Source organism: Glycine max, chromosome 8 (genome assembly GCF_000004515.6).
Source record: "Glycine max cultivar Williams 82 chromosome 8, Glycine_max_v4.0, whole genome shotgun sequence".
Classification (NCBI taxonomy): Eukaryota; Viridiplantae; Streptophyta; class Magnoliopsida; order Fabales; family Fabaceae; genus Glycine; species Glycine max.
This window is the reverse complement of record NC_038244.2, coordinates 33,023,826-33,047,756: the sequence shown is the minus strand read 5'-3', so window position 1 is coordinate 33,047,756 and position 23,931 is coordinate 33,023,826. Positions and strand designations below refer to the sequence as shown.

At 34.9% G+C, this 23,931-nt stretch overlaps 1 protein-coding gene and 1 pseudogene across 3 annotated transcripts in view; both read right to left on the bottom strand.

Annotated features, from left to right (window-relative positions):
- Nucleotides 1-710: 710 nt before the first annotated feature.
- Nucleotides 711-23,931, bottom strand: part of LOC100792767 (uncharacterized) — a 39,239-nt gene continuing 16,018 nt past the window's right edge. For all 3 annotated transcript variants that reach the window (XM_014779271.3, XM_041018446.1, XM_041018448.1), the window contains one exon: nucleotides 711-1,400. The gene's annotated coding sequence lies outside the window, so the exon portion shown is untranslated. The remainder of the gene's footprint in view (nucleotides 1,401-23,931) is intronic.
- LOC106799789 (uncharacterized) lies at nucleotides 3,411-4,920 on the bottom strand (annotated as a pseudogene).

Here is a 23,931-nt window from a genome sequence, read left to right as displayed (position 1 = left end):
TCACAAACAGCCATGACATTAGTGGTAGTGTAGCCTTTTCGACCAATATAGACTCCTTGTAGATGAGAGGGAACACAAACTCGTATATGAGTACCATCTATTGCACCAATACAATCCCTAAAGTAAGGGCGATATCTAGCATCTTTTAGAATCTCAATAGGAGTATCCCTAAATGATGGATCAACAAGCTTAATTATATCCTTTGCAAACATACACACAGCTTCTAAGACATTGTGGAAATGTCTGGATATTGTTTCACCTGAATGTTGAAATCTTTCCTCACAATTACGAACAAAACTTGGTTGACTCAACATGTATAAAAACAAGCCAACTTGCTCATAAATGTTGACATTTCGAGTTTTCTTTAAGTTGTACATGGTTTCCAAGATATCACATAATTCAAGAAAGACAAGTTTCTTCATTCTAAACATCTGATAACAACGTATTGGATGACCATTTAGAATTTCAGATACCTAACGATGGCCTGTCATGCTTGAATCTCTACATGGATTTTTCACAACATATTTCATGAAGTAATTGGTAACATTAGCTACAGAAAACATCAACACTTTGTTCTTCGTAATGTGATCGTCATCGTCAGATGAAGAGTCATTTGATGATAGTGATGAGTCATTTGATAATAATGATGAAGACATCCTGTAGAAGGAAAAAAAATCATAACACAACTGAAAATAAAAAAATCAAGAGCCAAACCATAACTAATATCCATAACATAACCAAAATTAAAATCAAAGATCCATGACATAACTGAAATTAAAAACTAAGATCCATAACACAACCAAGGTTCATAACCAAGCAAAACTAGCAAGTGTCAATGATATCAAATAGAGGAGAAACTAAGGAATTTGTGCTTAAGTTTTAGACTTGATCCATCCAAGTTGTAGCTCAGGCTCTTCTAAAGCAACAAAGGTGATCCTGTTTTCCCTTTTTTCATAAGTTTAGTGGCTTTGTAAAATAGTTCACTCCCATGCTCAAGTCCTGGTAGATCTTTCAACTTTGCTACACATGCAGTAATGCTAGTTGGGTCTTGAGCAGATACACTAGATTCAAATGTTTGAATAATACGATCTAATTGTGAGGAAAGCTTGGCAGCAACCCCAATTCTTTTATCACCCTCTCTTCCTCTGTCCATTTTCCTTTGCCGAAAACGTGTTCTGAGTTTTCGTGTCTATCTCAAGCTCATTCACTTCCATGTTAGTGTTATCATCAATGTTATCATTTGTCTCTTATGTTCTTGTGTTGAATCCTTCATATTGTCTTGAATCTTCAGATGGTGCATATGCTGCAAGACCAGTAGCAATAATACCCTTAAAAAGGAATTCCATCTCAGGTAAGAATTTGAGGCCTTGCCCTCTAAACTTTGCTACTTCAGGATCCTCCTATAAAATAAAAAATAAGAATGATAATATATATTTGGCATGAGAATTAAGAAATAAAAATCAATCTCATTATAATATATTTGGTAAGGTTGACATTCCTATATAATTTAAATTAAGCAAAACCTAATCCAATATGAATTTATGCATATGTTAACCTGTGGAATAATATATGTCCTCCTAACAACAACCTGACAATTCTCAATATAATGCCATTGTCTAACAATAAGGCACATGTATTGCTTTCAAATATTATAACTCAAAATCCCATATTTACAAAAAGCCATACCATAAAAGCTACGTGCCTACCAACTATCTAACACATTAAAGTTGTCACTTCCAAGGCCATCACTTCTAAGCTCATGAAAATTTAACTACAATTTTCTTGCAAAACATACCAAAGAATTGCCAAATATAATTTTACTTAAATATTTATTAGAATATAATTTTACTTAAAGAATTTTACTTAAATATTTATTAGGATATAATTTCAAGAGATATTCTTTCTGAAATAATTGAAGGATATAATTTTACTTAAATATTTATTAGGATAAGTATTATATTACATTATAGGGTCCACAAGGAAATGCACAAAACATCTTCCTTTGATCCCATTATTGAGTAGGAGAGTGGCTAATGAGAGAAACTAGAAGGGAAAACAAGCATTTTTAAGTCACATAAGTTAAAAATCAAAGTGTAGCATATATATATAGCAAACATAACTTGCAAGGTTTGAATTTTGGACCAAAAAAGCAGCAAAGTAAAAGCAGGGTAGTCTCAACATATATATATATATATATATATATATATATATATATATATATATATATATATATATATATATACACACCTCATCAAACCATGCATCAGAATCTTGTGAGAATTAAGTTGGATCATTCATTTCGGGAGTCAGATCCAATGATTATAGCACCAGCTGATGATATATAGATGCCAAGAAAATTAAATTCAGTGGTGTTGAATTAATCATGATTCTAGCCATGGTGAGAAGAAAATGGTATTTATATGTAGAAGAAGAGCAGAGTGGTGACTTTGATAGTAAGATATCAACCATAAGTGTTTGAATTAGGAGAAAAGCATATATCAAACAGTGAGTTGGGAAGTCGTACGTGTGGTTAATTTGAGTCTAAGATGTAAAAGATGCATTGGTGAGTTGAGAATAAAATATCAATTGTTTGAACATAATAAGATTCATAGTAATTGTTTGCACTTTCTAGATTGCTTTGCCTCAAAGGCGTCCTTCAATTCCTAAATTAATATTTCAAGAGAATTGTGTTTTTATTATGGCTTCTAAGTATTACTTCTTGGTGTAGAGTGTTGAGTCAACCTATTTATTTATGCTCTGTATTGTACACATTCTTGTCCACGTTGATGCCATTTATTAATATTTAGCAGTACATGCTTCACTAGCATATGCAGTAGCAAAAATCTAATTAAAATAATCCCAGCGTAATTGGTCCATAAAGGTTATTAAGCCTACCAATCTCCTTAATATATTCTTATACATGTACCTGTAAAAATTGGATAAAGATAATTATGGTTCCCACTTAAACAACCTAGCTTAAAAATTGGATAAAGAAACTCAGGATACCATAACAATTTGAGATGAGATCCCAAACAATACAATATATGGCTGGAATTAGATCATCTAGCCAAACAATTTGAATACAAGAAAGGTTCATAACAAGACAACCAAAACAATGAAAGTCCAAATTGTAGTGATTGCACAAATGATTCAAAATAGCTAAGAAAATAAAAGGAAGCATAATTGAAACCAAATATGTAGAGCAACATTAGCTTCAACCCCAAGAATGTAAGCAATATACATAAGCCGGATGATGATAAAAAATTCAACAACAGAGCTTATATCCGCTTGTAATCGTGTAAGCCGGTATAATATAATTCTTTTAATTGAAAATCTAATTTAGTTGAACCAAGCTACACAACAAACAGCTTAACAATAAGACCTTACCACCTCTCCCGCTCCTTCAAAAAACAAAAAAATTCATTGAGAGAGGGTGTCCAATGCCCCCGAATATACCAATCAGCAAATTTTGCTTGGCACCAATGTAAGTAACAGTTGGATAAATGGAAGCATAGCAAATGCTAATAATGAGACACACACGCATAGCATTAAGAATCCAAATCGATTCAAAATGGGTTTAAGTGGGATAGTATGCAAGCAATCCAATGAATTGATAAGAGAGAAAGAAAAGGAACTGAAGAAGAACCAGAAAGTTGACTCAACAACCTCTTTCATTCTCTCTTTGAAGAAGAACAATACTCATATAATGGTTCTCCATTTATGTCAAGAATCTGAGCATTCACAAGGCCAATTTGGGTCATGTTGTTTCTACAACCACAAGCACCAAAAACATACAAAATTATAAAATAAATTAACTAATCATGTTTCTCTCTCCATGTGTACACAAGAAGAAAGACCCAAGAAATGGCCAATGCTATGTCCCCAACAGCATGCCAAGGCCACTCATGTGCAAGATCCCCAAGCTTCCTCTCAAAGAAGAATCTCCAGAATGCAATGGAAATGTGAAGCATCACACACCCTTAGGCAAAGAAACTCTGAAACTCTATGTCCTTAACAAAAGCAACCATCAAGAGAAGGAATCCTATTGTGAACAACAACAAGCCAGAGAAGGAATCAGAGGTGTCAATTAGAAGCTGATCATGGGGTGTTGTCTCTTGAAGCTTGCTTGCAGTCTCGAATCCGTGGCGAAGCACAGAGATCTCTTTGGAGTAGAATATCATCAAAGCTCCACAAGTAAGAGCTATTGTGGAATGAAGAACACACATAAAGATATATATAGAAGAAACCATTTATCCGAATTCACATCAAAGGCCCTTAATTGCTTTCTTACTTTTAACTCAATGGAGCCTCTGCCCTCTAAACCAACAATGGTAGTTGAAATTCCAATCACTTCTTTCTAGTTTATAGTAGTGTATAAGAACTAAGAATGTAAAAAACAAACACCCATGACCAACTCTTCTATCAGTTCTAAACTCAATCTTTGTAGTTTCAACAAATTAGAAACTGCAATTTGCCTTTGGCATATCTATCAAACAAAGCTCAAAGCCTCAAACTAAAACAGGAAAACTCACAGAACGACTTGAATCAGAGATATATTAGAGTAAGTAAGCCTTTGGAAGTTGAATCCTAGAACCAAGCCTCTGAAGTTGTGATGTTATACAGAGATGAAGCAAAATAAGAAAAAAAATGCTTTCCTCCATGGATGAACATGTCAATAGATTTGAAGGGTATATAAAGGGGTACTATTTCAGTCTCAGGGTACTAAAATTATCAACTAAAATTTCAAATGCAAGCTTCTAAAAAATAGTCTGCAACTGCAATTTTGGCCCCAAAGTCAAGAATCACACATAAAAAACAAAAGAACAAAAGAGTGGCATGCACAAAAACTCTATTTTCGTTGAATAACACATACCTGAATTTTGGCTTCCCACCATTCATCACTAGTTGCAATGGTTTTCTTCTCCCCATCCCAACCAAGACCTGTGTCCTTACCAATAAGCTTAGCCCATAATTGCCATTCCTTTTTCAAAGAATCCCACCTATTTCTGAATTGTTTATATTCATATCTCAAATTTGTTGCCTTATTGAACTTTTCTGCAATATTTTCCCAACCAAGCTTAGTGAAGTGGTTGTGAGGTTTATTTCCAGCATTCACCTCTTCTATGCACACTTTCAACATAATCTCAGTATTTTTATCACACCATTATGCTTTCTTTCTTTTCACAAGAACTTGATTGAGAGACATTTCACAAGCTTAATGAAACAAACAAAAGCATAACCCTAATCCATAACAATATTGAGAAGAAAAAGAAATTAATGAAGAATTGGTTAACCTGCGATGCTAACAAAGGAAGAAGAAAAAATGACGAAGGATGATCGGAAGAGATGACCAAGGATGATTGGAAGAGATGACCAAGGAGATCAGAAGCATGTGAGAAAAATTCCGAGGAAGGCATAGCACGACAAGTTGTGAGGAACGAGAGAAAATTTTAGGGTTCAGAAAATGAGGAGGGTATGCTTGTCATTTTGAAATTTTCTGAGGACATTATTGTCCAAGCCTTATTTTGGGATCAGATTCCCGAAAAGGAGATTTGAGAAGTTGGGAATCTAAGCTTAAAAGGAAGATCTGCTGAGAGCTTTTGCTTTTGTAAAAGCTAAAAAAAATAACCAAACACTCTTAAAAAACAAAAAAAGATATTTTTTCAGTAGATAAGATAATAAAAGATCTTTTGGGCCACATCCAAACGGGCCCTTAATCCATATTGTCTTAGAGTCATGATAAGTCATAATAATTGTCACATTATGTTCTAAGTTTGTGTTGAATTTTTATTTTGTTGATTGAATTCTAGATACATTTTTTCATGTATTCTTGTCATTCTTATCCTATCTTTTGAATTTTGAGTCTAATTCATGCATGTTATTTAGTTCATAACATGTTCTAAATCAATTCCTAGAAGTAGTCTTGTTGTTGAACTTTATTTTTGTTTTCTAAGTTTCCTACATGATGCCTATGAAGAAGTTGAGTTGTGGTGTTGAGTTGTGGCTGGATTTGTGAATCAAAATAAGTTTTAAGCTCTCTTGAATTTTTTATTCAGGATAATTGAGCATAAGCAAACACAAATTGTAACTATGCAAGCTAACATAAACACTACTCTTGATATCGAGGTTGAAATCGTTGGTGCTGGCAGCTTGAACATACAAACTTGTATAAATTACTGGGAATTGGTAACTATGAATTTTGAGCTGAAAAGTTTACTTAATTTCCTAGACATCTAAAAAAAGAACCAAGTGATTTTGATAAAAGGAAAAAATACTAAAAATCACACAAGTTGGAAGAAAAATCAGTGTCCAGGAAAAAAAAAGGAAAAGGAAGTATGCTTGTTGTTTTGGCTCGAAATTTATACTATAACTGGTGTATATTATATACCAATCTTAGTTCTGAAATTTCAATTGAAAATTATTGTGAAAACAAGTGCCAAAACTAGAGGTTTCTTGAGTTTTTTTTTAGTTTTTCTACTCTACTCTATGTAGAAGCAAGCTTCATGATGATGAATCAAGTTGATTCAAGTAGTTTTGATGATAACAAAGATGATGACAAAAATTCCAAGAGAATGATTTCAAGATTGAGTCAACAAGATTCAAGAATCAAGAGAATGATTTCAAGATTGAGTCAACAAGATTCAAGAATCAAGAGAAGTTTGATTTCAGGATTCAAGAGAAGATGAATTCAAGATTCAAGAAAAGAAATCAAGAAGACTTCACAAGGGAAGTATTGAAAAGATTTTTCACAAAACAAGCATAGCACAATTTTGTTTTTCAAAATAGTTTTTCTCAAAATTTTCTAAGTTACTAGAGTTTTTACTCTCTGGTAATCGATTACCAATTACCTGTAATCGATTACCAGTGGCAAAGTTTGATTTCAAAAGCTTTTAACTGAATTTGCAACGTTCCAATTGATTTTTAAATGGTGTAATCGATTACAATATATTGGTAATCGATTACCAGTGTATCTGATCATTGAAATTCAAATTCAATTGTGAAGAGTCACATCTTTTCATAAAATGCTTTGTGTAATCGATTACATGATATTGGTAATCGATTACCAGTGACAAGTTTTGAATAAAAAGTCAAGAGATGTAACTCTTCCAATGGTTTTCAGGTTTTTCTCAAGGTTATAACTCTTCCAATGATTTTCTTGAACAGACATGAAGAGTCTATAAAAGCAAGACCTTGACTTGCATTTTGATAACTTTTTCACATAACTTTTGAACTTCTTCTTCTTCCTTTGCCAAAAGCTTTCTAAGTTTTCTGGTTTCTAAACCTTGTTCTTTCACAGAAAACAAAAGTGTGTTATATCTTTTCATTCTCTTCTCCTTTTGCCAAAAAGAATTCGACAAGGACTAACTGCCTGAATTCTATTTGTGTCTCTTTTCTCCTTTTTCCAAAAGAACAAAGGACTAACCGCCTGAATTCTTTTGTGTCTCCCTTCTCCCTGTTCAAAGAATTCAAAACGACACAGTTTGAGAATTCTTTTGATTCTTCTCTTTCCCTTAAACAAAAGATTTCAAAGGACTAACCGCTTGAGATATCTTTTGTTTCCCCTTCGCAAAGTTTCAAAGGACTAACCGCCTGAGAACTTTGTCTTAACACATTGGAGGGTACATCCTTTGTGGTACAAGTAGAGGGTACATCTACTTGGGTTGTTGTAACTGAGAACAAGAGAGGGTACATCTCTTGTGGATCAATTCAAGTGGAAGGTACATCCACTTGGTTGTTCAAAGAGAACAAGGGAGGTTACATCCCTTGTGGATCTTTGCTTGTAAAGGATTTTACAAGGTTGAAAAGAAATCTCAAGGAGCGCAGGTCGCATGGGGACTGGATGTAGGCATGGGTTGTTGCCAAACCAATATAAAACTCTTGTGTTTGTCTTCTTCTTCCCTACACTCTTTAATTTCCGCTGTGCACTTTAATTATCACTTTTACTTTTGGTTAAGTTTTTATTTCTGTTCTTTACTTTCTTAACATTATAGTAAAAGCCTAATTGAATTTAGTAACATTAAGAAGGATAGAGCCTTAGAAGAAATTGCTAGAACTCTTTTAAATGACACACCACTTCCAAAATATTTTTGGGCATAAGTAGTCAACACTGCATGTTATACTATGAATAGAGCCTTAATAAGACCTATTCTTAAGAAAACCCCATATGAACTTTTTAACAATAAAAAACCAAACATTGCTCATTTACATGTTTTTGGATGTAAATGTTTTGTCCTAAACAATGGTAAAGAAAGCCTAGGAAAATTTGATGCTAAGGCAGATGAGGGTGTCTTCCTTGGGTATTCCTTACATAGCAAAGCGTTTAGGATATACAACAAAAGAACCATGACAATTGAGGAATCAATACATGTTGCTTTTGATGAAACTAATATTACCTCTCCGAGAAAGGAGTTTCTTGATGATATTGCAGATTCTTTGGAAGATACACAAAATGAAGAAAGAAATCTAAAAAGAAAGAGATGACGAAAACAAGGATGATCAAATTGACACAGCCCAAGAAAATGATAATCTTCCCAAAGAATGGAAAACTTCAAGAAATTATCCTCTTGACAACATCATCGGAGATATCTCAAAAGGGGTAACAACTAGACACTCTCTCAAAGATTTATGCAAAAAATATGGCTTTTGTTTCGTTAATAGAACCTAAAAACTTTAAGGAAGCCATTATAGATGATCATTGGATAATGGCTATGCAAGAGGAATTAAATCAATTTGAAAGAAATGATGTATGGGAATTAGTAGAGAAACCTTCAAACTATCCAATCATAGGCACTGAGTGGATATTTAGAAATAAATTGGATGAAAATGGTATAGTAATTAGAAATAAAGCTAGACTTGTAGCAAAAGGATATAACCAAGAAGAAGGTATAGACTATGAAGAAACCTTTGCACCCGTAGCCAAATTAGAAGCCATTTGAATGCTTTTAGCCTATGCATCTATTATGAATTTTAAACTATATCAAATGGATGTCAAGAGTGCTTTCTTAAATGGTCTACTTCAAGAGGAGGTATATGTAGAACAACCTCCGGGTTTGAAGACTCACAAATGTTAGACCATGTCTATAGATTAAAGAAAGCACTCTATGGTTTAAAACAAGCACCTAGGGTTTGGTATGAAAGATTAAGTAAATTTCTATTAGAAAAGAGTTTCACTCGAGGGAAGGTAGATACCACCTTATTCATAAAAAAGAAGGATAATGATATCTTATTGGTACAAATTTATGTTGAAGATATAATTTTTGGATCTACTAATGACTCTTTGTGCAAGTATTTTTCCATTGATATGCAAAGTGAGTTTGAGATGTCCATGATGGGTGAGTTAAATTACTTTCTTGGACTACAAATCAAACAAACAAATGATGGGATCTTTGTCAACCAAGCAAAGTATTGCAAGGAACTCATTAAGAGATTTGGAATGGAAAACTCAAAACACTTGGCTACTCCTATGAGTACCAGTTGTTACCTTGACAAAGATGAATCTGGTCAACCTGTTGATGCAAAGCAATACAGAGGTATGATTGGATCTCTACTTTACTTATCTGCAAGTAGGCCAGATATTATGTTTAGTGTATGCATGTGTGCAAGATTTCAATCAAATCCAAAGTTTTCACATTTGATGGCAGTAAAAAGAATCATTAGATATCTATTAGGAACAGTTAACTTAGGATACTCAGATTCGGATTTTGCTGGATCAAAAACAGATAGGAAAAGCACTAGTGGCAGATGTCAATTCATAGGGTCTGCTCTTGTTTCTTGGAATAGCAAGAAGCAAAATAGTGTAGCATTATCCATAGCAGAAGTAGAATATACTTTTGCTGGTAGTTGTTGTGCATAAATTCTATGGATGAAACAACAACTATCTGATTATGGAATTGTATTAGATCACATTCCCATAAAATGTGATAACACAAGTGCCATAAACATATCTGAAAATCCAATCATTCACTCTAGAACCAAGGATATAGAAATTAGGCATCATTTTATTAGAGATCATGTTCTAAAAGGTGATGTTAATTTAGAATTTGTAGATACTAAAAATTAACTTGCCGACATCTTCACAAAACCACTAAACAAAGATTCTTTCTACAACATTAGAAGAGAATTAGGACTGCTAAATGCTAGTGACCTATCCAAATGATCTATATTATTATGACATTTGAACATTTAGTATTTCTTTTAATATTTGCTTAGTATGACTGAACATTTATGAATTATGTTATATGACTATTAGGTTTGCATTTGGTTTATTCATGTCTTGCTTCATGATTAGTCTAGAATCTTTTATGATTGATTTACAATAGATGTTATGTGGATGACTTTTCAAAATCATATGTCTTACACACTTTGGCTTTTTGTTGATGCCAAAGGGGGAGAGAAAATAGGGATTAAATCAAGACTCACATAATTAAATAACTTAATTTCAAGTGAAGGTTAAACTCAAAAACAAAGGGGGATAATGTGGAGAATTAAGTGAGTGATCAATTAGGAAAAAGAATGTGTATGTGTTTCTTGATTTCAGGGTTGTCATCATCAAAAATGGGGAGATTGTAGAAGCAAGTTTCATGATGATGAATCAAGTTGATTCAAGTAGTTTTGATGATAACAAAGATGATGACAAAAAGCCCAAGAGAACGATTTCAAGATTAGTCAACAAGATTCAAGAATCAAGAGAAGTTTGATTTCAAGATTCAAGAGAAGATGAATTCAAGATTCAACAAAAGAAATCAAGAAGACTTCACATGGGAAGTATTGAAAAGATTTTTCAAAAAACAAACATTGCACAATTTTGTTTTTCAAAAGAGTTTTTCTCAAAATTTTCTAAGTTACCAGAGTTTGTACTTTCTGGTAATCGATTACCAATTACCTGTAATCGATTACTAGTGGCAAAGTTTGATTTCAAAAGCTTTTAACTGAATTTGCAACGTTCCAATTGATTTTTAAATGGTGTAATAGATTACAATATATTGGTAATCAATTACCAGTGTATCTGAACGTTGAAATTCAAATTCAATTGTGAAGAGTCACATCTTTTCATAAAATGCTTTGTGTAATCGATTACATGATTTTGGTAATGGATTACCAGTGACAAGTTTTGAATAAAAAGTCAAGAGATGTAACTCTTCCAATGGTTTTCAGGTTTTTCTCAAGGTTATAACTTCCAATGGAGGGTACATCCTTTGTGGTACAAGTAGAGGGTACATCTACTTGGGTTGTTGTAACTGAGAACAAGAGAGGGTACATCTCTTATGGATCAGTTCAGGTGGAGGGTACATCCACTTGGTTGTTCAAAGAGAACAAGGGAGGGTACATCCCTTGTGGATCTTTGCTTGTAAAGGATTTTACAAGGTTGAAAAGAAATCTAAAGGACCGCAGGTCAGTTGGGGATTGGATGTAGGCACCGATTGTTGTCGAACCAATATAAAACTCTTGTGTTTCTAGGTTTCTCTTTGAGTCCTAGCTTGCTTTTATGTGCTTATCATTGCTTTAATTGTTGAATAATTCTTGAAAATTTGTCTTGATAAAAATCTATTGCTTTAGCTTTCATTTCAATTTTTTGGTCTTTGGTTATTGCTTGTCTCTTTGTTTCCTTGTTTGTGAGTTGCCATATAAGGAATTGCAAAGGAGGATTGGTGTCATCCCTTTAAGACTTTGAGTCAAGAAGCAAGGAGTCAACCACCTTAAGAGCTATTGGACAAAGAAGCACTACAAATTGAGTGAATCACCAAAGAGAACACAATCACCAAAATTGAGGACCTTTTTGTAATTGACAATTTACTTACCTTCATTGCTTTCAAATTTTGTAATGAAAAAGGCCTTTCATTGGAAGTAAGTTGGGAGCCTTTAATAGGTCACCCTACTTCCATTTATGTGTAATAATTTAAGGAAATTTTTCTTTGGAATAATGAGTGTTTTGCTGGGAACCTTAAATGAGGTCATCCAAACACTCTTAGGAACCACCTAGTTTATATTTCTTTCACTTTAATTTCTTGCTTACTTTCATAACTTATTTTCTTTACTAGTCACACCTAGCTTATCTTGTTATTTCATAATACTTTCTTCTTTCTTATCACGCTTATCTTGAGTTCTTTTGGAACCCAAGCTTTTACCTTTTTTTCAAACCCCCAACAAGAAAGAGCAACAACTTAGGAACCAACATAAGTCATCATTCATCTAGTGTTAATGGCGAGGGTACTAGTCATAAGGATCCTCTATCTAGAATCTTAGATGAGTTGAGTACCCTTAAGTTATGGAAAGAAAAACTAGAAAGAAAAGAAAAAGGAAAAGAGAGGGTAAAAATAAATCAAGATAAGAGGGAACAAATAAAGGAAGAAGAAAGAAGGAAAATACTAAAAAGAGTTCAGAAAAGAAAAACATGCCTCCTATAGTAGTCATAACTCTTGCAAGAGCCTAAGTGAATAACTTCATGACTATTATGAAGGAAGGCACAGGTCACATCTTAGACCTCACTCCCATAGGAGAGAAAAGGAAAGAAAGCCTCAAGAGGCTAACATTAACCTCCCATACTTCCATGGGAAGGACAATGTAGAGGCTTACTTAGATTGGGAAATAAGGGTAGAGCAACAACATAAAAAGAAGTCTGCTTCAAAATCTTATGGCTCTCAGTCTTATCCAAAGAAAGACCTAGGTCAAGGCATCTTAGGGGTGACACCTTCTAAGCCCAAATATGATAAGGGGAAAACAATAGAAAAGCAACCCCTTAAGGCTAGTATGCAAGAGAAGACTTGCTCCATGAAGTGCTTTAAATGTCTTGGAAGAAGACACATTACTTCTCAATGCCCCACTAAGAAAACCATGATTATGAGGGGCCAAGACATTTATAGTAGTCAAGATGAGGCTACTACTTCACCTTCCTCTAGTGAAAGTGAAGGAGCAAAAGGGGAAGAATCTAGTGAAGAAATCTACCCCCAAGAAGAAGGACAACCTTTAATGGTTAAGGAGAAATGTAAGGAGGTAAGTGTCTCCTCCAAGAGGTTAGCTAAGAAGGAAAGTTATTTTGAAATAAATACAAATATTAAAGAAACTTCCCCTCTTAGACAACCTCCACATCTTCTCCTTTGTAAAAAGACACTTGTTAGCACTGCCACACCTCTTAGGCTTGAGATTATTCCTCAAGTAAAGGAGTTATTGGATGAGAGTTTGATTCATAAGAGCTTAAATCCTTGTGCTTTGTCGGTGCCCAAAATAGGTATTATGAGGCACCAAATCCATATGATAGGTGGTATGATGATTATGTTGAGTGGTGCAACCCTCTTATGTAAAATCACCCATGCGTCCAACATCTTCATGATTCTCATACATAAGGACTCATTTGGTAGGTTTGTTCTTATTTTTTGTTTCAAAACAAACCTAGGTGCTCATATGGGACACCTTAGGTTTGTCATACTTTTTGGTAGGAGTAATCAATATGAAAATATATAAAAGGTATGTTTTATTGCATTACTTTCCTTAATTTTTTTTAAATGGTGATTAAGGGGTTCCCACGAACCCTAAGAGAATAAAGGTCATTCATAAGTGGTTCACTCCACCAAGTACAAGGAAAATTTGGGGCTTCCATGACTTAACAAACTTTTACAAAAGGTTTGTCCTATATTTTTCTGTACTTGTAGCACCACTCATTGAGTTGGTGAGAAACCATGTTCCCTCATGGGAAGATGCCCAGGAAATGGGTTTTCAGACCTTACCTTACTCCAACATACCAAACACCACTAATATATATGTTTTCATTCTTTTTACAGGTGTTGATGGAAGAAGCCCAGAGTTTCAAAACCCTCTGGATTTGAGGTCAAATCCTTTTCAAGGGGGAGGTAATAATGCAATCCTACCCCCCAGGATATTGGATAGAAGACTCTAAGAAGATTGGGCCAAAGATGCAAGAGAAGGCCCTAGGGTTCTCATGAGCCTTAGAGTAGATTTTGGGCCCATGGGCTAAGTATTATCCCACTTATCTTTGTACATATTAGATTAAGGTTTCATTATTTTTGGGCCTTGTATTTAGGGCTCCATAATGTAGGTAGGGTAATCTAGAAATGTAGGATTTTTTAGCCCTTGTATTTTAGGGCACCTAGACTAGTTTTTGTTTTAGGGGTAGTTTTGTTATTTCACATGCATTAAGTGAATATTTGATGTGTGTGTTGGAAAATAAATTTAATTGAATTGGAAGAAGCTCAATCCAAGTAATTTTTAGAGGGGAAGGTGGGCATTTGTTTGCTACACCCCATTGCCACATCGTATAATCACACTTTGTGCATGTCCTTCACGTTTTACATGTCTCATGACACCTAAGCACACTTAGTGGAGAATCTTGGACATGATCTTGGATTAGTGGGCTGAACCATAGCTAAAATTCACTAATCATAATTAGTGAAATTTTGGCTACAAAATTTGGCTCCACAAATTCAATTTCAAATTCAAGTGAAATTTGAATAAAAATTCAAATTTCCCTCCAATTTTGTGTGACACTTAGGCTATAAATAGAGACCATGTGTGTGCATTTTTTCAACTTTGATCATTTGAGAATTATACTTCAAAGTTCAGACCTTATTTGAGGCACAAAATTTCGTGCCCCTTCTCTCCCTCTCTCTCCACTGATTTTCTCCTACCTTCAAGCTCTTATCCATGGCTTCCTATGGTGGTGAGCTTCTTCTTGACTCATCTGCTCCTTGAAGTGGCATCTCCAATCATCTTTCTTCCTTCTCCATTCCACTGCCATGATCTTCAAGAAGCAAAGGACTCTATTGATGAAGAAGATCCAAGGCCTACAAGCTCCACATGGAGCTACATCACCTAATCATATACCTCACCATTTTATAGATGGAACATAACCACATACCTTACCATCTCACAGATGGACCATAATCATATACCTCACCATCTTATAGGTGGAACATCACCACATACCTCTCCATTTAGCAAATGGACCATAATTATATACCTCACCATCATATGATGGAACATAACCACATACCTCACCATTTCATAGATGGACCATAATTGTGGCGTCCCTAAATTAATGACTGGTTTAATAGTAATAATTTAAATAACAAAAACCATGGTAAATTTTTTTTTCTTTTTCTTTTTCATTTCTTTCCCTTTTCACCAAAACAAGGTTTAGAAGGAAAATCCTCACTATAGAGTCCTGAATAGCCAGTTCACAACTCTATTCGGAGTCATTTCTTTCTTACCGCTCATAATCTCTAAACTATTTTGCTTTTTCAAAAGGAAGAATGTACCAGCCATTGCTTTAGGTCGTCACGTGAAAATAAAAGAATAAAATACGGTCGATAAACTCTTTTACAAATAAAGTTGCTAATGCTTTCTTTTCAAATAACAAGATCGATCATAAATGCATTCATCATTTAAAGCTGTCCAAAATATGGGAGTTTTACAAAATATATAGTGTCATCCAGAGCAAAGGTGTTCATAGTGGTGGCTTCAGCCACATGTATACAATCATCAAATGCCTATACATCAGGTCTACCCATACAAAACAAAAGAGTAAACCTAACAGTCAGTCCTAGATACACCCACCCTCAAAAGTATACAAAACTAATCCAAAAAGTTGTCCACTAGGATGAAGAGCCTCCGCTGATCGCCATCTCCCCCGGGCCACTATCCTCCGTAGAGTCTGCCTCAGATGCCGACATGACTTCCTCGGGAGAATCCACCTCAAGAAGTGGATCCTCATCACCCTCTAGAAAGTCAAGGGCATCCACAGCAGGCTCAGGAGGTAGCTCCTCCAGATCCTCCTCGGGGTCTTCCTCGGATGACGTTACCTCGATCACTTGGATGGGCTCCACTAGACGATATGGTGTAGGCGTGGGTAGTATCCACTCCACCATGCGCTGAAGCGTCCGTGTGGGCTCATCTGGATGCACTAAAGAAGTCACCGTAAATCGAATAGTGCCCCGAAATCGGCACCTCGTGTTGCCTTCGAGGGTCTCCCAAGCTCCCTCTAGGCACTCCATCTCTACTCGATCACGGATTAACTGCGCCGCCATCACGATCTACAAGAGAGAAAAGAAAGGGGTAGACTCTTTCATAAGAATCTAACTATGCCGCCGCACAATGAGTCTCATAACCACTACATGCAATTAAAAGGAGTGTCTTAAGGCTTTTTATCTCTGGTAATCGATTACACAGCCTTGGTAATCGATTACCAGAGGCTAAACTTGAATTACACAGCCTCAGAACATGAAATATGCAAAAATGCACTGTGTAATCGATTACACATACCTGGTAATCGATTACTAGTGACCCATCCCTCTGTGTAATCGATTACACAGGCTGGTAATCGATTACCAGAGGCCTCCACAGTGTTCCAGTCCCCTTTCTAAGCCTGGTAATCGATTACACCCCCTTGGTAATCGATTACCAGAAGCCCTCATGGCTTCCTGACCTCATTTTCAAGCCTGGTAATCGATTACACCCCGTGGTAATCGATTACCAGAGACCATCTTAGCCTCCTGTCTTCATTTTTAAGCCTTGTAATCGATTACCCACCCTTGGTAATCGATTACCAGAGGCCATAATCCACATATCACACAAAATTCACAGCTGGCCAGCCACCACAAGCCTCCTTGCTTTGTGGTCTTTGTTCCTTTTATCTGTTGACTGCCAGGAGCTCGCCTGTTTAGGTACATCACAGGTTCTCACTGACCGACTATGCCCGGGTTGGGTCGGGATTGGTCAAGCTTGGTTTTGGGCAATAGCACCCCACCTGACGTCCCCAAGGTCTCCTGACCCCCGCGACATATCTCCAGGTACCACTCTGTGGTCAACAATAAAAGCAGGAAGTTTCACCCTTCAACACTTCCTCATCTCAAGCTTGTAGGATTATGGGGTACCCATCACATATGGTACTAGGTGGCGGTCGGGCGATGGTGCACAACAAGTTTTCCACATCCACAATGCGCGTATAGACCCACCATCCCCTGTTGCCCACCTCCATCTGAGCTCACGTACTCCCACGTAGCCCATATCCTCGTTTCTCTCAACACCGGGTCCCCATCAATCCTCCCAAGCTTCCACAACATCCAAGCAAAACAACATTCAAACAGCACAAGCTATCACAGCCAAGCAAAACAGGGCAAAGGCAGAAAACTCTGCTCAACACACCAACCAAAATCACAGCTTTTCTCACTTAAAGACCCCAGTAACAATTCCTTCGATCCAATTCGTTAACCGTTGGATCGACTCCAAAATTTCACTGGAAGTCTATAGTACATAAGCCTACATAATGACCGTTGGGATCTACTAGCAAACATCCAGAACTCATTCTGTACTACTCTTCCCACAGCCAACCACACACAAGCATTTTTCTGCACAAGCCAAAATTCTGCTGCACCTATTTTGACAGCAAAATTCTGCATAAGTGCAGATTTCGAAAATCACACTTTCTCTCACCCAATCTTGCCCAAATCAATTCCTACAAGTCCCAAATCATGTATCAATCATGTCTATGATGTGCCATCATTTTCTTCTATTTTCTAAACCCTTTTTGCACCATTTTAATTATTGATTGGTCTTAATTGTCAATTAATTAGGCAGTTTTATTATTTGGGCCCATTCAGCTAATTTGATGTTTTTAATCTAATTTCAGGAATTAATGAAGCATTGGGATTGAATCTAGCATTGGGCTTGAATCTAGAATTGGGCTTGGACTTGAAGAGGGCAGACTAATTTATTCTATAAAATTAGATCTTATCTTATCTAGATATTATTTAGATTTGATCTCATCTAGATATTATTTCATCTAGATCTTATCTTATCTTATCTTATCTAGATTTGATTTGATTTTACTTATGGGCTTGGATTTAAAACATATTTGTAAGCTTTGGGGCTGAAAAAAACTATATAACAGCACCAAGGTTCTAGTTTAGGAGCCCCCTCTCTCCCTCGCGGGAGACTCTCTCTCTCTCTCCTCTCTCTCTTCTATTTTTCGTTTTTAGTTTTAGTCTCTCTTCTCTTTCTCTTTTATTTTCGTTCTTTTCAATTCCAGTTCAGACTTTTAGTTTTATCAATAAAATTTCATTCTCTATTTGATTAATGGAAGGCTAAGTCTGCAGCGTTGTTTTCCCTTGAGGATCAAGCACAGTTCTCTTTGAGGTTCTATTATTACTGTTAAATTCTGTTTAGTTTTTCCTCTTCACTAATTACTTTGAATTTGTTGCTTTTAATTCATGCATGCTTAGTGCTTGATTAATTGTCTCTGCGCTTAATTTACGTTCATGCTTAATGATCGTTTATGAGTAATTGGTGTATGTGATGCTTAATCACATAATGAATGCCTTATGTTGAATTTCGCTTAGTAATTTAATTTAGGGTTGGATTAAGTGGTTAAACTGATAAAGGATAAACTCTCGTAACCTAGGATAAGAGACTTGCTTGTGAATCAAGGGGAAGCAACGTGTTTTAATTCTGATATTTTCTAATTCACATATATTCGCTGTTTAATTTACAAAAGCAAACAACTCCCCCCCATCGTTATTGTTACTGTTACTGCAAGTATATTATGAACATTTGGCTTGTCACTGCTCGTTGGGAAACGACCTAGGATCACTTCCTAGTTACTGCATTTTCATGTTTATTTGATTCGGGTACGGCCTCGATCAGTCTAACCCAAAGTCAAGCTTCAAAACACAGCAACACAGAATCTAGGTGTCCAAAACCCCTCAATTTAATGGGCTTTCTAGGTTTGAAAAGTGAAATGTAGAATGAGGTAAATTTGAAGCAAACTCTCACCTCACACCAGTCCATAACATCTATTTAGACTTGTTCAAACTGGATTTACACCTAAAATCTCACCGAATCAAAATTTGACTCCTTAACACCCAATTTTTGCCCTAGAAATGGCTCTTTATTCACTTTGATCATTTGTTTTTCTCTCTAGCACAGTCCAAGCTTTCTCATAAGTCCTAAATGACATTTCAAGCTAGTATTAACTCACTTTAACCTCCATTTACCACAGAATTCTGACTTAACCTTCCAACCCTCAAAGCCTCACTCTTTTTCCACTCATAACATCACATTCTCACTTTCTAACCCTAGGTTAGTTCTACCCTTCATCTCTAACAGTTTTCCATCAGCAATTTCAGCATATAAACATCACAAACATCATCACAAAAACCCTAAAACAGAATGGGTATGTCTAACTCGTCCAAACATGGCAATTTCAACAAGCTTTCAACAAATGTCTTCACAAATAATCATCACACAGCAGAAACCTAGCAAGACTACCCATCATATCTCCCAAAACCCCATACCCACAAAATTTAAGAGAGAAAGAAGTCCACCCAAACCTGAATTTTCAAAGTCCCTCTCGTAGCCACGCACTTCACGACTCCAAAAATGCCCTCCTTTCGCGATTTGGAGCAGAAATGAGCACCAAAGGTTGGAGCTTTGTTGGGGTTTCAATGGAGAATGGAGGAGAAGGAAAAAGCAACGTGAGGAAGAGGGAGAGCTTCTGAATTTTTCTGCTTTGGCTGAGTGAGGAGAGAGAAAAGCTTTTTGGTTTTAAATAAAAAGGGTTTTCTCTTTTTCTATTATTTTATTCAAGCTCTGCCACATGTCCCTATTTGAGTGGAGCAAAAGGGCCCACTTTCTCTTTTGATAGCGACCTATACTCAGCCACAAAAGTGAGAAAAATCTGACCTTTGAAATGCTAAAATCCTGCCTCGGTTTGCGTGCCGTTTCTCTGGTTCCAGTTCCTCGCGTTTCTCTGCGTCCGTCGGGGCCAGTTTTCGAAAGCAAGCAATAGATATATCAAAACGCTCAGAATAAAACCCCGAGCGTGGTTCAGAGGTTGGTTTCGTTAAATTTTAAGTCGCACGCAAAACGATGATTTTTAAACTAATTAATTAAGAATTAACCCATAACCTCCCAGTTATGGATTTCTCTTCCTTAATTAGTCTAACCCGCGTATCTTGCCCCCACTATTCCTACCCTTACCAAGAACATATATGCATATACACTGAATAATACTTATATATATAATCATTCAAAATACATCGTTTCCAAAAATTCCGGGTAGAAATTTCCAGGATGTTACAATAATCATATACCTCATGATCTTATAGATGGAACCTAACCACAACCACACCGTCTCACAGATGAATACTAAACATTCCTACACACACAAAGAGAGGCGAGGCTCAAGCCTATGTACTACTTTCAGAGAACTATTCTAGGCCCCTTAAGTGATAGAAATCACTTTTCATACAAGTCTACCAAAAAATTTGCAACGTACTGGCTATATACAATCATCCAAAAATTATGGCAAACAATTTGGTAAGGGTCGGACACTCTTGGACCCAAACCAAAAGGCGTGTGTGTGTGTGTGTGTGTGTATAGCATAGAGTATAAATTTGCATGCCACATATATAATTTCTGGAGTCCACACTCTACTAGTCTTATCATTCAACAATAATAATTATAATATACAGGTCTTTCAAAAAATGTATCAATAGAAAAATCATCACAATTTTAAAGCACGCATCGGTCATTAGAGATTGTAGGTTATCTTAGCAATTATATAACAATTAAAGCAGAAGTTTCAAAAATTAATTCTAAGGTAACTTTATTTAAATGCACGGTTTCCCATGTTAAGTTGTCTCCTGTCTAAATCACTCTTCCTCTTAATTTTATAAAGTTTTGCTCCTAACTTATTCTCTGTGCTCTTGGTGCTCTGGGAATTGATCTTTTACAAATCTTATATGCTGCCCTAAATTTTAATATCTAATAAACTCATTTTTAGGTTAAAATTTTAATAAAACCAGTACATCCAACTCTCATTAGAAGATTATTTTGGTGGCAGATTTTATCCGGTAAAATGTTCTAAAACTTGTTTTATTCATAACTTTTGCTAGAAAAATCTGATTTAATAGGAATTTAAGGATAACCCTATGTTTTAAACTCAAAGAACTCATTTTTTGGCATAAAAAACTTAAGGATAATAGCTCAGCACATAGATCCTGAACAAGGGAGCAAGCATGCAAATTTCAAAACAAAAACATGTGCAAGGAAGTTTAACAAAAAGCTTAGGATTCAAGAGTAGGAGAGACCCCCCCCCCCCCCTTACCTCTTGTAGTCTCCAAGGAATTTAGAAGCAAGAATGAGGGAATTTAGATTTTAGTTTCCAACCTTCAAGAGTGCAAAATTAAGATTTGAAACTACGAGAAAAGAGCAAGAAAATGAAGTGAAAATAAAGCTTAGAGTTGAAAATGGAGGTTATTTACCTAGGCTTGATGGACGAAGGGTTCAAGAAAACTTGTAAAAGCTTGGAAGAAGAGTGGAAATGGTGTCTCCTTCCTCTTGACCAGTTTGTGAAAATGGAGGAAGAATGCCCAAGTTTATGAGTTTTTTGTAGTTTAAATAAACTTATAGAAGAAGCTTAGAGCATGGTCCATTGGATTATTGTGTAAGCTTATCTCAATCACTCAATTTTGACCCATGAATGACCCTTGCTCAGCCACGGAAAACGTGTACATCACTACCAAATGTGGTATGCTTGACTTTTGTAATTTTTACTTAAAAAGGGTAAAGTAGACATCACAATTTTGTTACATATAGAATTTTTGTTCAAGCAATTTCCATATCTGTGCCAAGCTAGACTAAACAAATTTTTTACACTGAATATAGACATATATAGCACGAAAATTCTATGATTAAAAACATATAACTAATGAAATTAAATACACACAAACACAGAAGACACAACATAGAGTTTCCTCCGTCTGCCTGAGTTGTAATTTTTCAGGGTGTTACAACACTAACTTATTTTAATTATTCTACATCATATAATCGGACACTTTAATTAGTCATCAACTAATTAAACTAAAATTCTATTTTAATCTAGTTGTATATTCATTTATGAAAATGCCCTCCACTTTAAACTCTTATGACTTAATTACCTCTTTCTAATTCTATGAAATCTAGATCACCATTAATCAACCTTCACCACTTAATTTCTAACTTTACTTACATTAATTACTAATTTTCTTCTTTGAAGCTTCTAATTTCTATTGCTAGACCAAAATCCAATTATTAACATCTAGGCCATTAATGAGTTAACCATTATTTGATTAGAGGATATTCTTTGAGTTACCCTTATTGTTTCTAGACTTTAGCCTAAAAACTTAAGACCTTAACCATGCTTAGGTATCCTATGGTAACATGTAATTTTTAACCATTTCAATAGTCTAAAAACACTACCTAATTAGACAACAAAGCAACAACATTGTCTACCTCACACAAGAAAATTGGGATGTTATAAAATCCATCTCCTATTAAAGGATGAACAACTTCTTTGAAACTCTTATGTATGTATAGGATGATGCTACGAATTTTGTGAACAAGTTAATATATGTTAGATTTATGACAAAATATCATATAGTATATATATGCTTATAGCCAATACTTTTATTATAAGATACTACCTTCGTCCCATAATAATAAGTGTCATTTTAGCTTCTAAATGTATGTAATATTACTTACTTTTTTATGTAAAACCCTAATAATATTTTCAAAATGTTGTTGTTGTGTTACATTTTTTCCAAAAAAGAATATTAATAATAAGGTTAATTTTGTAAATTACGACACTCTTTCATCTATTTACGGGCTCTTCTTGGTATTAGTAAAAAACACTACAACAACACTTATTATGAGACAAAGAGAATATTGTTTTTTGTTGAATTAATATAATTTGAACAACTTCATCAAGTTCGATTGGTTTCCTTTCATGAAAAATTGATTTGAAAACAAAGATCATGTTTACAATTCATTTCTAAAGATATTTATTAAGTACGGAAAAAATGGCACCACTATTTATGATACATATCATGAGGTAAGTGTCATTGATGTATATTCATGTCAACAAATTAATTTTTTCTTCTTAATTTCCTTTTCTTTCCCATTTACTTTAGTCATATATATTCAACTTCTCTAGGATGCAACACTTTTTGAGCACCACCAAGATTTATGATATTTTCCTTTATATAGAATATGTTGGCACTAAAGAATTATATAATTTAGAAACACGAATGAGATTCAACATAATGATTTATTAGTTAATATTTTTCAATGCTTTTCTCTCATTTTTTAATGTCTTGCTTATTTTTTCCATTTCGTTTATTGACCTTTACTCTGTATCCCTTTAGAAAAAGATTCTCCATCTTTTCTTCCTTAAATTTTATTTTTCTATTATTTCTATCACCCTTTTCCTTTGTTATTACTTTATTTTATAGGAAAATGTATTTTTTTTTTGCTAAAATCCATAAGTATCATTTACAGAAGACAATTAGGCTCAAGCTAAGAAGGATCTTTATAGTTTACTAAACTCTTTCTTCGAGTATTTATCATTACACGAATTTAATGTCAAAAATTATTATTATTATTATTAATTTGGTACATATTGAATAATTCATTTCTTTATAAGTTGAAATTAGTAATTGAAAAAGGATTTTAAAAAGCTAACAAGATTAAGTTATTGCCAAATAAATTATTTGTTTTCCTCACATTACTTTTTTATTTTTTATGTTTTTGGGCCCCTCCTCAGTCATGAGCCTAGTGTCGTCATCCATCAAAACACCCTAGACTTGTAATGGATATAGTGAGAAATAAATTGAAATAGTGGAAAGGCTCCTGCTCTACTTTCATTCTTGGTTTAAGGCTCCAAAAGGTACTGTCTATTTACTTGAACCTTTATTTATTTTTTTAAGGTGAAGGTGTTAGGGAAGTAAATTGGGTATCGTGAGAGCAAGTGTGTAAGGAAAAAGAGGAAGATGGACTTGGAGTGAAAAAAATTAGGGCATTTAATATAGCATTATAGGAAAAATGGTGGTCAAGAATGAAGAGAGATCAACAACAATTTTGATACAAGATATTAAAGAGTAAGTA